General features: G+C 41.5%; 1 protein-coding gene across 5 annotated transcripts in view; it reads right to left on the bottom strand.

The window, feature by feature from the left end:
- LOC144781940 (cytochrome P450 2G1-like) overlaps positions 1 to 16,537 on the bottom strand; it is a 591,590-nt gene that overhangs the window by 480,191 nt on the left and 94,862 nt on the right. The window contains exon 2 of one of the 5 annotated variants that reach the window (XM_078661029.1): positions 6,157 to 6,249. The exons of the other annotated variants lie outside the window; for them this stretch is intronic. The gene's annotated coding sequence lies outside the window, so the exon portion shown is untranslated. The remainder of the gene's footprint in view (positions 1 to 6,156; positions 6,250 to 16,537) is intronic. 5 annotated transcript variants of the gene reach the window in all.

The raw sequence follows: 16,537 nt of genomic DNA, 5'->3' as shown, positions 1-16,537 counted from the left end.
GGTCCACTGTGGGGCTCCCAGGCTGGTGGCTGCAAGTGGGTCCACTCACCCCAAATATCTCCTTCTTTCCTGTCTCCACCACCTGCCTAAATTATATGATGCAACAAAGCAGCAAAGACTGGGGCAAGTCACTGCCTAGACAAATCCCCGACCAGCCTTGCAGCCACCGAATCAGACAAACTAGACACTATACTAAACTCCATAGATATTTCCGGCATCCCCTGGAACTAAAGGTGGATTATGTGGCAACTGATGTGAAACTCCTGTGGAAAAATCACAGATGCCTTGCAGAACACATCACCCACTCAGAGCTAACATTGGCTGACCTACAGCCACCTACATTTGACCTTCATACTCAGTTACAGGGCTTAGGACAGAGCAGAAGTTTCAGGGGACCACTCTTGCCCCACCAATGTTGGGAGAGCTGCAATATGAGTGACTACCTGGTAAAAACACCTGGTTCCCACCTCAGCTTAACATCCTACTTTTCCATCAAGAGGGCCACCTGAGTGCAGGCTTGCCGCCTCAGTGGGGGGCCCTCCATGCTCATTAGTGGCCCAAATACTACATTATAAGGACTAGAATTCAATACTGGGCGGCAATCACTGCTTTCTGCATTCTATACACTGACAGTCCAGAGACGGAGGGCCTATTTTTTAGGAGTCAAGAGTAAATGTCATGCCACAGCAGAAGGCAGTTAACCCAGACGCCAGCAGCTACATTCCACAAATTCTTCGGGACCACAGTGTTTCTCCTCTGGGGCCTTGGAAAATGGAGATACTTCCTCTGGTGTGCTACAATAGATGGGGTCACCTCCCAGGGTTACCACCCAAATAGCAGATGACCTCCTCTAACAGAGGCAGTGGCAGTACTCCGTCGGTGCTTATCCTTCAACACCCCTGGATCCCAGGGGTGTCTCAGGCTCCTGCCCATAGGGTCACTACTTCAGAAGCTCAATATACCCTTCAGATCACACTCACACATTTACACTTCTGTTTCGCCATCAAGAGCATGGGCTACTCTCCCATCTATGATGCCTTTTCTCACAATCCACACCCCAATCAAGATTTACCTTACCTTGTTTTGTTCTGACTTGGTGAGGAGTGCAGTCTGTGTGTGGGCGGTGGGAGCGGGTGTTTGGAGGCAGGTGAAGTGGCAATGTCAGCAGGCAAAGGGGCACACTGTGGACTGAGGTGCAGCTTGGCGGCAGCATTCGTAGCAGCGTCCAGGGTTGAGCAGGTGGAGTTAGTCAATGGTGTGGATGCAGAAGATGTTTGCACCAGGGTTCCTGGCATTTGACGCAGCCATACAGATGAGTGGCATAGAGCGGAGTGTTGTAGAATGCAAAACCATAAAGTGGAGTGTTGTAGAGTAGAGTGAGGTAAAGTGCATTGGGATAGACTGCAGTGGCATACAGTGCTATAGTGCACTGTGGAGTGGAGTGTTGTACAGTAGAATATCTTAGATTGCAGTGGCAAAGAGAATAGTGGTATAGAGTGGAGTAGCATACAATGGAATAGTGTACAGTGGCGCATTGTAGAGCGGAATATCGTATGGTTTAGAGGCATACAGTTTAGTGACAGAGATGAGTGACATATAGTGGAGAAGTATAGAGTGGAGTGGAGTGAAGTACAGAGGAATAGCATAGAGTGTAGTAGAATAGAATGTAGTGACAGAGTGGAGATCATAGTGAAGTAGAATGGAATAGTGTACAGTGTACACTGTACAGTATACAATGTTATTGTATACAGTGGATTGTCGTTTCGTGGAGTGGCGTACACTGCAATAGCGTATAGTACAGTGTAGTGGAATACAGTGAAGTGGCATTGAGTAAAATAGTGTAGACTGTAGTGTTGTAGAGTGGCGTTGAGTACACTGGAATAGAATGCAATGGAGTAGTGTAGAGTGGTGTGGCCTCCAGTAGAGTTGTGTAGACTGGAGTGTGATAGAATGGAGTAGCATAGAGTGTAATAGCGTACAGTGAAGTGGTGTAGAGTGGAGTGGCATAGAGTAGATTAGCTTAGAGTGGAGTTGCGTACAGTGGAGTTGCGTAGAGTGGAGTTGCGTAGAGTGGAGTTGCGTAGAGTGGGGTTGGGTAGAGTGGAGTTGGGTAGAGTGGAGTGGTGTGGTGGAGAGTAGCGTGGCGTAGTGTGGCGAGGTGTGGAGTGGCGTAGAGTGGCGTAGTGTGGCGAGGTGTGGAGTGGCGTAGAGTGGAGTGGCATAGAGTGGAGTGACGTAGAGTGGAGTGGTGTAGAGTGGCATAGCATAGAGTAGAGTGCAGCAATTGAAACAGATGCAGTGTGAAAGTGTGAAAACTGATGTAGATGTAATGTGACTGGAATACACTTTGTGAGGTATATATGTTAATTTTTGGTAGTATTTGTGAATATTGTATGTAGTATTGAAGTTATAAGTTTTATGAAAAATGTGGTATATATTTACTCCGGTACACCGTGGTAAGTTTGTGGTATACCACTGTAAGTTGCAGCATACCACAGTACATGCAGATGAGAAGCCAGTATGTGATTGGCTAATGCCTGTGTTAACCAAAGGTATTACCACAGTACTGTGGAGACTTGTTTTGCAATTATTTAAATATTTTAACAATAGAAAATACATTGTAGTACATTATATTAATAAAATATGGTGTATTTTATGTTTTTTAAGATATATTTTCCTATTTATTTTAAGTACTTGCTAGTGTTAGTGCCGGGAGGAGAAGGGTCACTCCATCTAGCCTTTATTGACTTTTCAAGTGCATTTAATTTAGTGAACTGCTTGAAAGTATAGCATCAACTAGAAAGGATAGGCAATGAAAAAGAAATCCTTGTCCTCATATTGCGCTTACATTAGGACCTTATGGTCGGTTTTTGGCGCCTCTGGGTTCAATCTTTCCTCATATTAGTTCCACCAGGGGCATTATACAGTTTGGCATATTAATTATGAAGATTCTATTATCTGTTGTTTGTGTTATTCTGATTGGGTTTTTATACTTTATTTCCTTTTCCTTACACTGTATATTTCTGTACTTGCTATTGTGGCTTTTGCTGAATAAAGACTCTGTTGATTGATTGACTTTATTATTAAAATAAATATTTTATTTAGGAGGGAATGCCCCAAAAACCCCTTTCTTGTAACCTTACCATCCTATTCCCTTACCCACCCCCGACTAAAAAAAAACACCCTTACCGTAGTTATAGTTAGGACCTAGTTTCCATTGGAAATCCACAACATTCTATTTGGAATAACTTTGGCGCTGGTGGACGAATCTTCGTGAGTTTCTCCAAGAAAATGGGATGCTCGGATCTGCTCCTTCCCTGAAGGTTTGGGGGTGATTTGTTAAGTGGGGGCTGAGAAAAAAGGGGGGGTCCCAAAACATGTTTTCCCCATGCAATTTTCCATAGGGACCTTTAGCCAGGGCTACAGCCCAAACAGCTGAACGGAATTACACAAAACCTGGCAGAGAGGTAAAGTTCTGTTCGCAGATTGTGCTTTTTGTTAAATGGTGTAAATCCGTTCAGTAGTTTTTGAGAAAATTGCAAGTAAAATCTAGAGACGGAGGTCAGCACGCGTACGGAAATCTGTTCAATTACGAGCGCGAGCTGCATGCTGATTGGCTGTGAACTGCCTGTCAACACTCGAAACCAGGAAGTGTTGGCGGCCATCTTGTGCCTCGCTAGAACCGAGTCACAAGAAAACAGTAAAACAAAGTTGAAAAATAAGGGAAGGGGTAGGCTAGAAACATTCTGACCCTCTAGGCTTGCTCAGGGGGGTCGTACATGGATGTTTAGGCTCTATTTTTTATTTTAATTTTTTTAAAGGAAAATCGCGGCGTATGCGTATGGAAATACATACAATTACGAGCAAGAGTTGCATGCTGATTGGCTGTCAATACTCCAAACCAGGAAGTCTTGGCAAACATCTTGTTTGTCGGGAGAGCAGAGTCACAAGTAAACAGTAAAACAAAGTTGAGAAATAAGGAAAGGGGGCAGGGTAGACCCTATAGTCTTGGTCAGGGGGTGGTACATGGATCTTTAGGCTCAATTTTATTTTTTAAATAAAGAATGGCGGGGTACTTGTGCAGTACTTGTACGCCATGGAAAAGGTGGAAAAAAACTAGTAGTCCATTTTATTTATTAGGTTCCGGGGGGGGCAAATTACGGGGGCAATTTTTTTGCATAATGAGGGCTTGTAAGGTGCCCCGAGCACTGGCGAACGGCAATCCTCTGGTTTTATTTTTTAGTATGCAGGGGGTTACGGTCCTTCTCCCCGCAGTCTCGGTGAGCGGCACCCCTCCTGTCTTTTTAAAAAAAAAATATGTTTTGAGCTCTCTCTCTTTTCCTGTACACGTTGCAGGGAACGCCACCTTTCTGGGGCAGTGATTTGTAAAATGACCTTCCAGCTCCGGGTACCTGCATTGTCTGGAGTTTTTTATTAATGTTGGAAGGGTGGGCTTGATAACACGTCCTTGTTAATTCCCATAGAAGCCTATGTTCTGGTGTTAACATAGTCTTCTATGGGAAATAACAAGGCCGTATTATCAGGCTCATTATTGCCATTTTATCTGCAGTTTCCTGCCAATAAAACAGCGATAATTTTAACACCGGTCCTTGATAATATGCACCTAAGTTTACAGGTCAAAAAAAGAACAATGGGCCATATAATCAACAAAAGGCGATTCATTATCGTCGCTTTTATCGGCAGTTTCCTGCCGATAAAGCGGCGATTAAGGGGCTTGATAATATGCCCTTGTAAATAACCATAGCAGCCCAGGTTAACATCAGAAACTGGGCTGCTATGGGAATTTACATGGGCCTACGGTTTTTTATTAATGTTGGGAGGGTGGGCTTGATAATACGTCCTTGTTAATTCCCATAGAATTCTATGTTCTGGTGTTAACATGGGCTTCTATGGAAAATAACAAAACCGTATTATCAAGCTCATTATCGCAGTTTTATTGGCAGTTTCCTGCCAATAAAACTGCGATAATTTTAACACCGGTCCTTGATAATATGCACCTAAGTTTACTGGTCAAAAAAAGAGCAATGGGCCATATTATCAACAAAAGGCGATACATTATCGTCGCTTTTACCGGCAGGAAACTGACGATAAAGTGGCGATAATGGGCTTGATAATATGTCCTTGTGAATAACCATAGCAGGCCAGGTTACCACCAGAACCTGGGCTGCTATGGGAAGTTACAAGGGCCTATTATCAAGCACATTATCGCCGCTTTATCGGCAGATTCCTGTCGATAAAAGCGGCGATAATGTATCGCCTTTTGTTGATAATATGCTCCTTCATTTCTATGATAGTATGTAAAGCTTTCCTTTTTTGTGTAGCACTTGTACTCTCTACGCATGCGCCGCGTCGTTTCAAAGCCCACGTTTTCTTTTTCTTCAAGTTCAACAAGCAAACCTTTCTTTATTTCAGGGAGTAAATCTGTCGATTTCTTTTGCCGGTTCGTGTGTGTCATCCGCTGCTGTACTTTTGTACAGTATTAATAATCATATTTTTTCTATATTTATTTGAAAGGTAGTGCCAAGGCGCCAAACATTGATTACGTACTCTGTCCTCCGCCATTTTAGTAGTTTTTCACTGTTGTTTTTAATATATCTGTTAGTTAGAACTCAGTAGTTTTCAATCCTAGTCTTGAATATCTTACTATAGTATTTCAACTTTATTTTTATTGTGGACCGTCATACCCCTACCCCACAAAATAAAAGAAGTATGTAGTTTTTTTAATTAAGTTTTGTTAAACAATAAATATAAACAAAACTCAATTATAACTATATTAGAACTCATTCCAATCGAAGCTCATGTTAGATGTCCTTCACATCTAACATGAGCTTCGATTGGAATTCCATAGAGCATATTATCAAACCCATTATCCCCACTTTAGCGGCCATTTGCTGCCGATAAAGTGGCGATAATTTTGTTGCCAAGGCTTAATAATATGGCCCTCTCTCCTTTCACAAATAAAGGTTACACTACAGTCTTACGAGTGCAGTGTACCTGGTACATTTCACTTGTTATAGTGCCGTGTTCAAGAGGTGTCTATATGGAAGTACCTACTGCGTTACTGATGCCCGTTAGGCCGACTTATTTCTAATGCATTGCTATGAAGGATTTGTAGACCTAGGCCTCTGTGCTTACCGTTGTATAAACCTTGCGGCCAAACACATAAGAAAGTGGAGTTCACAGCTTGATTTGAACAATTCTTCTACACGTCCAAGCAGAAAGCAGTGTCTATAAGTTTAAGAGAGAAAGAGAAATGATGTCACTGAGAGTGAGAGAGAGAAAGAGAGAGAAAACAACATTAAAACTGTGTCGCAGAGTCTGGAGTTGAGATTTTTTCTTGAAATGTCAGACGTAGATTTACTAGCTCCTTCCATCACTTTACCCATGTTAAAAGTGACTCAAAAGTGGCGTAATAAGGTTGTGGATCTGTTTGTCAGACTGTTGTAACCTATCTGTTGTCACTCCTCGGAGGTAATTATAGATTTTACAGAGAAGCTGCTGTACACTACTCACTCTGGGCCATAATATCAAGCGTGGGTGACACAATTATCACCACTTTGTCGGCAGGAAAGTGTCGCTAAAGTGTCGATAATGGGTTTGATAATATGCTCTATGGAATTCCAATCGAAGCTCATGTTAGATGTCCTTCACATCTAACATGAACTTCGATTGGAATTGCATTATGCTTTGACATTACGCGTTGCATTAAAGCTTCCGTGTGACGTCATGTACGGCGTTCTGTACGCGAAAGGGGGCAATGTTTCTACTTGGTTTAAAACATTTATTTATGTATTTAATGTACATACTAAGGGCAGACATTTGGGATAACTATGAATTTTTTTCAATACTTGTAATAATCATATATTACTTTTAAAAACAATTACACAAATCGCGGTAGAACCTCATGCGTTCTGGTATCGCAATAGCTGCCTAAGTGCATCATAAGCATACGCAAAGGCATGTGACGTTAAAAGTTGTGATTTGATTGGTTCATAACTTTTCCTATTGCGACTGTTGAAAGTTCTGTCCCATTATAATTATTCGACTTTGAGTTTCTAAGAAGAAGCATTTCTTCTGAGAATCTTCTCAAATAGAAGGAATATCACAATAATAAGAGCAATAGAGTCAACTTCCAGCAGTTCTTCAGAAGGAGATTTCATTCCTGAAGAACGTCCAAAGAAGAGGAAAGAAGCTCTAATTTGGAAGTTTTTTACTTTTCCAGAAGGACAAATAAAAGTTAATGCTCCAAAAGTAACCTGTAAAATTTGCCAAACAACTGTTTCAAGGGGTGATCCATCTAAAACATACTCCTTTGGCACAGCAAATATGGTGCGACACGTGAAGAACTTGCACCCCAAGAACTTTGCTCGAGCTGCAAGACGGAGGTTGCACGAGAACCCACCTGCAGCTACACCAAGCACATCAACTGCGGCAACAGCATTTTCAGCAAGCAGTCCACACATATTGATTCTGACTTTGCTAAAGTTAAAATTCTATGCATTTATTGCGATAAACTTTTGTGTTATGGGGAACAGTCTATAGACCTGATGAAATGCAGGATGCTGGATCATTGCTGTCCTCGACATTAGTTTTTCTTTTTTCATTCTTTTGTTCCGCTTGGAATTTGTTGAGAAAACACAAAAAAAAATACAAAACTAAAAAAACTAAAAAAACCAGTACTTTTTAGAACTACCTTCACCGGTCAAAGAAAGAAATATATTTCTATGTTAGTGTGTAAAAGTTTGTCAGAATGAATGTGTAGTTCATAAATGAATGAATGAATATCTTACTAGTGTATGGAGAATGTGAAAGTGCAGAACTATAAGGAAGTGGTACAGCATAAATCTATAATGTGTTTATCTATAGCATACTGTAGTATGTCCGAAGCACTTGAATGTAACATATGTACATAAATATGTTACAAGTCTATACTTCAATTTTCGCTGCTGGTGAAACTGCCTGGGTGAATTTGTATGTCTTAGGGGTGGATTTACAATCCCCTTGTGCCTCTTTTACACAGCAGTTGCGTCACATTTGTGACACAGCGGTGCTGCAAAAGATGTGCCATGGTGTGTGCTACTAACAATCTGACTCATCTGGAGGGTGTATTACATTGTAAAGCGCTGCGCCAGAAGAGGCTTTCTTGTGCAGAAGGGGGTGCAGCAACGCCTCCTAAAAGTGACTGAGTGAAATGTATAACATTTCATTCAGTCACTTTTGAGCTTATGCTGCATCAAAACCTTGCACATGCTTGAAGCAGGTGTAAGGATTGATACAGCATTGTGAGCATAGGGCCCCAAGAGCATTGGTGGAGCTGTGTTATACTTGCAACCGATGTCAAGCAATTATTAATCCAAAAATTCCTTTGCAATTTAGTTTTGTTATTATTATATAATAAGAAAATGAAATATGATCTAAAAAATAAAATATATATAAATATTTATATTAAAAATATAAGAAATTAGTATAAAAAGAAAGACATAATAATTAATACATTTATAAATGAACATTTACAAAACCTTTGAAAATCACTGAAAAAACCATAGGTTTCACACACGTTATAGTTAGGAATTAGCATTTAAAAAACCTTGCAAATTTATTGAAAAACCATAGGTTTCACACACGTTATAGTTAGGAATTAGCATTTAAAAAACCTTAGAAATTCATTGAAAAAACCATTGGTTTCACACGTTATAGTTAGCTGAACATTCCTCTCATACAAAATATTTTAAATTCCTCCGTTATAGTTAGCTCAGCTAACCCTAACTTGCGCGCCCGCAATGCACTGCTGATGACGTCACATATTACATAAACAAAAGAAGAGTGTCCATGGAGAAAGGACTATGCCGTTCACGGGAGCACCAGAACAACCACACTGGGTTTTTTCACACCCAGTCCTGATGAATTGCCGGGTAAATTAACACCGTTTCAATGGCAAGAAACATGTCGACTACTCTGTAGGAACCCACCACTCAATTAAAGTGGACTGGTCCCTCACATTTTTTTAAATCCATTGTCTTTAGTGATCATTTAATAAAGTGTTATCTCAGATACACTACTGACATTTTTAAACCTCCATCACTCACTAATTTTCATTTGCACGCAACACGCCCTCTACTCACCATCCCGCTCCGCAGTAATCCTGGCATTGCAGCACACCAAAGAGACACTCGGTCTCTTTGGTGGGGCCCGATGATGAAGCATGTCATCACTAGGTGGTGAGTGAGGGCCTTCCTTAACATCCCAGTGTGGTTGTTCTGGTGCTCCCGTGAACGGCATAGTCCTTTCTCCATGGACACTCTTCTTTTGTTTATTGAATATTGACCGGGGAACAAGAGTGTCAGAGTACTCTCCCTACCTCTCTCTTTGTCATACACGACGTCACATATTACATCACTCATGACATGGTCAGTGACATCACTCATGATATCACTGATGACATCTCAAATGACATCCCTGATGACATCACTGATGACATCATCCTTGTGGCAGACCTCCTCTCACTGTAATATAACCTTTGATACACACAATCAAAAATAGAAACTAACATTTTCAAAAAATTGGAGATATCAATTCCAGTTAGAATAACCTATTCAGTAATTCCAAAATCTACATACACATCCACTCATTCACCAACAATTCTATATAGTCACTCATACATGTACTCACTTATCATATGTACTCATACACCTATACATCCTGTTATACACCAACACTCATCTATAGAGTTACTCACACACATACTCACACATGCAAATAAACTATCAAATATCCATTTCCTTACATGTACAGCTATACACCCACCACTACACTAACTTCTCCAGATTTGTACTCTCTTAAACAATCACTTATAGAAACTCCTATTTATTTATACAGGAAGTCTTAGAATCTCTCGCTCTGACATATACTCACCAATATACATCAATACTCACATATACTAGTTTAAAACATATGTAGTTACTCATAAAGATACTATTGAGACAGTCATTCACTCACTAACACACACTCATCCACCCATACAGTCCTGCACACATGCTGTCTTCAAAACACATACAAACAGTGAGTCAGTCATTCATGCATCATCTGTGCGCTAAGTAATACTCCCCACCAAACCATACAGACACTCATTTTGTTACTAAAAAAAGCAACTAATAACCCATATACACACTGATATAGCTACTCACCAACCCATGCAGCCACTTATATATAAAGTGAGACACTGATACAGATATTTAAATATTTAAAGATTACTCGCTAATACACCTATTCACTTAAATAAGTCAGTTTTACAATCAATTTTACAAAAAAAACATCCATTCAGATACTTATTTACCCATTTATTCTTCCATCGACGTTTAGATATACATATATAAAAAATATTTATTTTTCAGAAAGACACACATTCACTGGATGATGTCATCAGTGATGTCATCAGGGATGTCATTTGAGATGTCATCAGTGATGTCATGAGTGATGTCACTGACCATGTTATGAGTGAAGTAATATGTGACGTCATCAGCAGTGCATTGCGGATGCGCAAGTTATAGTTAGCTGAGCTAACTATAACTGAGGAATTTCAAAGGTTTTGTATGAGAGAAATGTTCAGCTAACTATAACGTGTGAAACCTATGGTTTTTTCCAATGAATTTCTAAGGTTTTTTTAAATGCTAATTCCTAACTATAACGTGTGTGAAACCTATGTTTTTTTCAATTAATATATATATACATACATACATACACATATACATAGTTAAGACCTAGGTTCCATAGGAAAAATATATATTTTTTGCTGATAAATTTGGCGCCATTTGATGAATCTTCACAAAATTTTCGTGCCAGTCATTTCAGCTGGTGTCTTGAAAGATTTGGGGTGAGCCATCAAGTAGGGACTCGACAAAATGGGGGTTCCAAAACACGTTTTTTCGCATGTTAATTCTCATAGGAATTTCAGGCACAACTTCAGCCTAAACTGCTGAACGAAATTACATTAAAATTTGGTTGGAAGGTAGATCTTGGTCCAGGGCATTGCCATTTGCTAGTTTGGTGTAAATCCATTCAGTAATTTTAGAGATATCAACCAAAATCCATATTTGTATATCTAGGGGGGCGTATCCTCTGTGGATCCACCCACAAAGGATCTGGATCTGCTGACCGCAACCTGACTGGGAAGTTGTGGCTGCCATTTTATGTCTCGAGGAACGGTCCCTGGGGCTGCAACTTTTTGTGCAAAATAAATAAAGGGGTCAGGGTAGCGGTACCCTGATCCCATGAGTCTGTTAGAGGGGCCTCAGAGAGACCCATAAAGGCTAATAAATTGCCATATAACATTTTTCCTCAATGCTTTGGAATCTGCGGATCCCCTTTGGTGCTCAGCACGACCCCCATCCCCTGCGGATCTCTGAATCCTGACTCAGCTTATCAGAGTTCTATGGCGTTTTCTGCATATTTATGGATGTGTCCCATTTATCACATAATCCATCATCAGCTACATTATCTGCAGATTTTACCTAAACAGTGTTTCAAGTTTAAACAGATAAAAAATTAGTAAAACCACAGTGACACAGTTTGGCATGCAGTAGTAGGCCCTTTGCAAAAGGTGACTGGTAACCGTTTTTGCATTTTGCTGTATTTGGGTGTCAAATTGGTACTAATGAAGGGAAAATTTGGTCCAGATAGTGTTAGTATGTAAATATGACAAAACAATTAGGTGATACTATCACAAAATGTTCCCCATAATGCTTCAAAAAGTGATTTTTCTTGTCACAAAATGTTGCCAAATCTGCTATATAATTTGGTCCATTCTAGAGGCCCTGAGCATAGTATACTAGACGGGTTACTCCAAGCTCACCAGAGAGAAATTCACGTATAAATAATGAGCCCATTCTAGTGACAAAGGGACTATTTCTTTAAAAGCAGTTCTGCATTTGCCATGCTTTCTCAGAACTAATTAAATAGCCTAGTGACAATGTTAATTTCAAAGACAAAAGTTTATCTAATGTCTGTAGGGTAAGCAGGCATCCTCTAACTGTGGGGCCTTTTAACATCTATCCCAACAAATTTCTGAAAATGTAGGACCTGTTCCGATTTCCAGAGAAGTTCAACAAAGCAAGTTTTCATGTCTTCTAGTGCATAAGTAGTTAGCCAGGGGTGGCTCCTCGGGAGTGTCGCCCTAATGCTTTAAGGCAGTGCACAGGAAAAAGAAAATGATAATAACAAAACGTGTTATTGTCATTTCCTTTTTCCATTCCTAGGTGCATGGAGAGGCGGGGCTGGCCAGAGCAGAGGCGAGGGGAGGAGTGGGTTGCCCACTCAAAGTGCGCATGAATGTTTGACCAGTCATCCTGGGCCTGCCATACATTTATGCACACTTTTCATGTTCCCCATGAGACTGTATTACACAGCCTGGTGGGGAACATGCACAGGATTCCTTTCCCCATTTAAGCACCGAACCTCTGCGCTCAGACCAATCACAACACTGCAATGCAGCATTGTGATTGGCTTAAGGGAACTAAGGGGAACCTATCACAATGCTGCATTGCAGCGTTGTCATTGACTTAGGAAGCCAGAGAGCCCGGATTAGGGTAACCAGAATTTTAAAGCCCAAAACCGGGGACATTTCACAAACATAAAAGAAGGATTACCATTTTACTTCAAGCGATGAGAGCGCTCCTCAGCAGAGAATTACTGAACAGGCAGTAAGAACATACATAAAATGCAATGTTTGAACCCAGTAGCTTGTCTGTTAATTAAATTGCTTTCTTGAAACAACTGCGAACACTCCCTGCTTTGTAAAACATAAAAAACACCTCCCACCGTTTTCAGTCAATCCTCTTTAAAAACCGGGACATGAGCTACATTTCTTGAAATTTGCTGGGACAGCTGGTTAAAAACTGGGACCGTCCTGGCAAAATGGGGACGCCTGGTCACCCTAGCCCGGGTGCTTCCCCTGCGATGAGGAGAGGCTGCATAGAGGCGACGGCTGGCGGCGCGAGCAGCAGGTATGTTTTTTATTATTTCTTGTCCTTTTTTTGTTTTACAATCCCCCATCACCTTCCCTACCGCCACTGTATTTATCTCACATCATTGTATTGAATTTCTTGCGCCACATTGTCTGTGCTACCTTGATGAGCATTGCCATTTAAGTCATCCTGTTGTGTGGGTCAATGCAAAATCATAGCTCTACGCTTGTGTTCAAAGAGTGCTATGTTTTTTGTTTAAAAAAACTGGTTACCATGAATAGTGAACACTCCAAACCAGTCTTTATTATTTTTTGCATTCCGTGGCTTATCGTTCTCATATATGCTGATGAAAATAATAAAGTTCCCAAATGCACAGGATTAAAGTAGAATTAGATGAACTACTCATTGAGAGCTCAATGTTTTTGTAGTAATATTCCCAATTAATGACAAAGAGGCCCCTTGCTAGAACTTACTGTCGAGAAGTCATGCAGCACAGAATGGAAAAATTGTAAACAAAGTCAGATATTTTACCTATCAAGTCAAATAAGAGAACGCGCACGAGACAATACAAACATTTCACTGTCTGTGCCTTTAAAACACTCCCTCTGTAATCCAAGAATACATAAAACTATTTTCAGACTTAAAGAGACATTTTGCGTTCCTGGAGTCATGTACGCTTAACCCTTTACCTAAACTGGTCTTTAGAAGCTGGTTCGTTTTCAGATTTAATTTTCAAGCCAGTGCATCATGGTGCAGAAATTCCTGTTTTCAGAGAGCTGAAAACACAGGTACTCAGATCTCCTTTTCTTATCTGGGTAACACGCATGGAATCTGTCTTTGACAAAGGCAGCAGATTCTGTTTGTGTACTTTGCAGATGTTGTTCTTCTCCTTCCTCGGAGAAGAGCCCTTCCATTGCCGGCCCTCCTCGGCAGCCCTTCCCCCTAATGGGTGTGCAGGGTGGGGACCCTGCAACAGGGCCGGACTGGGAACCACAATCGGCCCTGGCAAAGTGCTCGGCCGGCACCCCCTCCCCACTTGGGTGGGGGGGGTTGGAGGTGCCGCCGAGCTCTTTGCCGGTGATGGTTTTCGGCCGATTTTGGTACAGGGACGATTTTGCAACTATTGCTGCAAAAACAGCCCTGTAAAAAAACCGCCCCCAGGGGCCCAAAACCGGCCCCCACCGGTGCGGCCCACCGGGGGATTGCCCGGTGCCTGCTATGGCCAGTCCGGCCCTGTCCTGCAAAGCAATCCAGCATCTATTGTCATCCCCGTGGCCGGGGAAGAGGTGTGAAGAAGAGCTCACCTCAGTGCTGCATGACAAGGACCTTGACTTTCCCATCTCGTCAGGTCTTTATCAACCTTTGCCCCCGTGGCTGCATGGGAAGAGCCTTCCGTATCTTTCTGAATCAGTTAACTGCCGTCTTTGCTGTAGAATTCCTTTTTTGATAAAATAAACTAGGGTTTTCATTTTGTGCTGTTCAGACTTCCTCCCAGTAGCCCCCTTTCCCTCGCATTGTCTCTTCTAAAAGTCCAGTTTGCTCAGGTTGTTTTGAATGAGGTCTAAGCTCTTTGTCTCATGTATAAAGTTTACACTTAAAAAAGCATGGTTTTGTAAATTCCTTATATTGTAAACTCTGTGCCTGCGCAAAGCAGCTCCTCCCAGAAGCACATGGTACTAACGCTGATTAAATCATTCTTAATAATGCTTGCATTTGTGAGATGGCACAGACACCCACATTTTATTTTCGTAAATACTTTATTTTCCCATGTATTTCTCATAAGTGCCACTCTTTCTTGCATGATGTTGCTCTTGTTTGACATAGTTGATAATTGTCTCAGTAGATCTTACTGGTTTCAGAAAAAACTACAACATAAGCTCCAACAATTGTAAGTTAGATGTGACGTGATGGATGCATGCAAGGTGCACTTGGGCACTATACAAGTTGTTCGCCAATCTAGCATGTGTTAATTGATCTTTTTGGCATTAGAAAAGGGGTGACATTTTGCCAGCATGGATTAAAAGTCCTGTTTTAGCTTCAGATGTCTGTGGAGCAGGGGCTTTATCATCAGCAGGAACAAACATGTACATGTTTACGTCCATTTAAAATACAAAATACTCTATTGCGTTTTCAAAAAGTGTTTTGGAAAGCCTTTTTGCATAGTTACAGTGCTGGGTTCAACAACACTAAAGGCAATACAGTGCAAAATTTGCCAAATCATTCCTTCTCAGGCACAGATTAGTATTTGATTATAGTTTGTCTAATTTTCACATCAGTAACCCAAGGACACCATGTTGCCTACGTTAATTGCCCCAACCCTCTTCATTTTTTCTGTGTGCTTGCTCATAGCTCCTCCCTCACATCCGTTTTTCTACAAGTTCCTCCCTGGCTTGTGACTAGAAGAGGAGGGCCTTTTTTCCATTTTGCCCTTCCTCTGTACTGCCCCCTGCCAGCCCCGCTATTATGCGGCAAACCTGGCCATGTCATGGCACTTTTATTTTACATACAGCCACACGTCACATAAGCCATACTGCTATACAGCATGACTAAACAATATTGACATTGCCAATTGCTTTTTTGAGGGCGGGAGCCGGGAACTATGGGCTTTGCCAATGTTTGTTTAATGTGTTTCTTTCAAGAATCACTGCAGCGCCCCATGAAAAAGTTGCGACATCTACGGCAGCTGCCAATGTGACTCCGCTGCAACGAGAGTACCTTCAGTGCAACTTCATTACAATTATTAAAGCTCTCGATGTGACATCACTACTACAGGGGCACCTGCCAAAAACATTGTAGCAAACTTAGGCAGGTTCAATGTGACATCTCAGCAGGCACGGAAGTTCAAGGATAACCTCACATCCTTCAGGGTAGCTCCATTTATAACATCACTGCAGTAATGGAATCTCTCTAGGTGATGTCATTGCAATGTGACAGGAATACAAGCAGGACACTTCCTGGCATGATGCTGAAACAAAAAGGCAGCTGCCAGTGTAACATCAACAAACTGAGGACCAATTGTATTGCCTCCACAGTGAGGATAGTCCTGTGAGAGTACACTTCGCTGAAGGTAGTACTCAGTGTGAAGCCGGAGCAGCTAGTGTGTCACGTCACTGCAGTGAGGGCAGCTTTCAGTAGATTATCTACTTTGGGAGTATTTCCAAAAGTGATGTTACTATAGAAGTGCTTTAAATGGGTGGGTACAGTCTGGTACTGAGTACCTGCACTACTTTAAATTGAAAGGAAGAGTCCAAGTGAGCTGTCCTTCTGATGGCAAAGCAGTTTCAAGTGTGATGTATCTACAGTAAGAGCAGTTCTCAGAGTGATGTCACTCTTAATAGTGTAGTTCCCAGGGTGAGGTCCCAGCAGGAAGGGCAGAACAGAGTGTGACGTCACTGCAGGTAATGAAGCACCCGGGGAGAGATCAAAGTGGAGGATGTGCGACGGGTGTAAGTTGGTAGGGGCAGCTTGAAGTATACAGGCACTTCGAAGAGGGACGTTGACAGTGTGAGGAGAGAGAAGCTCCCAGTTGAAGGTCAATGGAGGTAGGGCAGCTCCCA

This window comes from Lissotriton helveticus, chromosome 9 (assembly GCF_964261635.1).
Source record: "Lissotriton helveticus chromosome 9, aLisHel1.1, whole genome shotgun sequence".
Classification (NCBI taxonomy): domain Eukaryota; kingdom Metazoa; phylum Chordata; class Amphibia; order Caudata; family Salamandridae; genus Lissotriton; species Lissotriton helveticus.
This window is presented reverse-complemented; position numbering and strand designations above follow the sequence as displayed.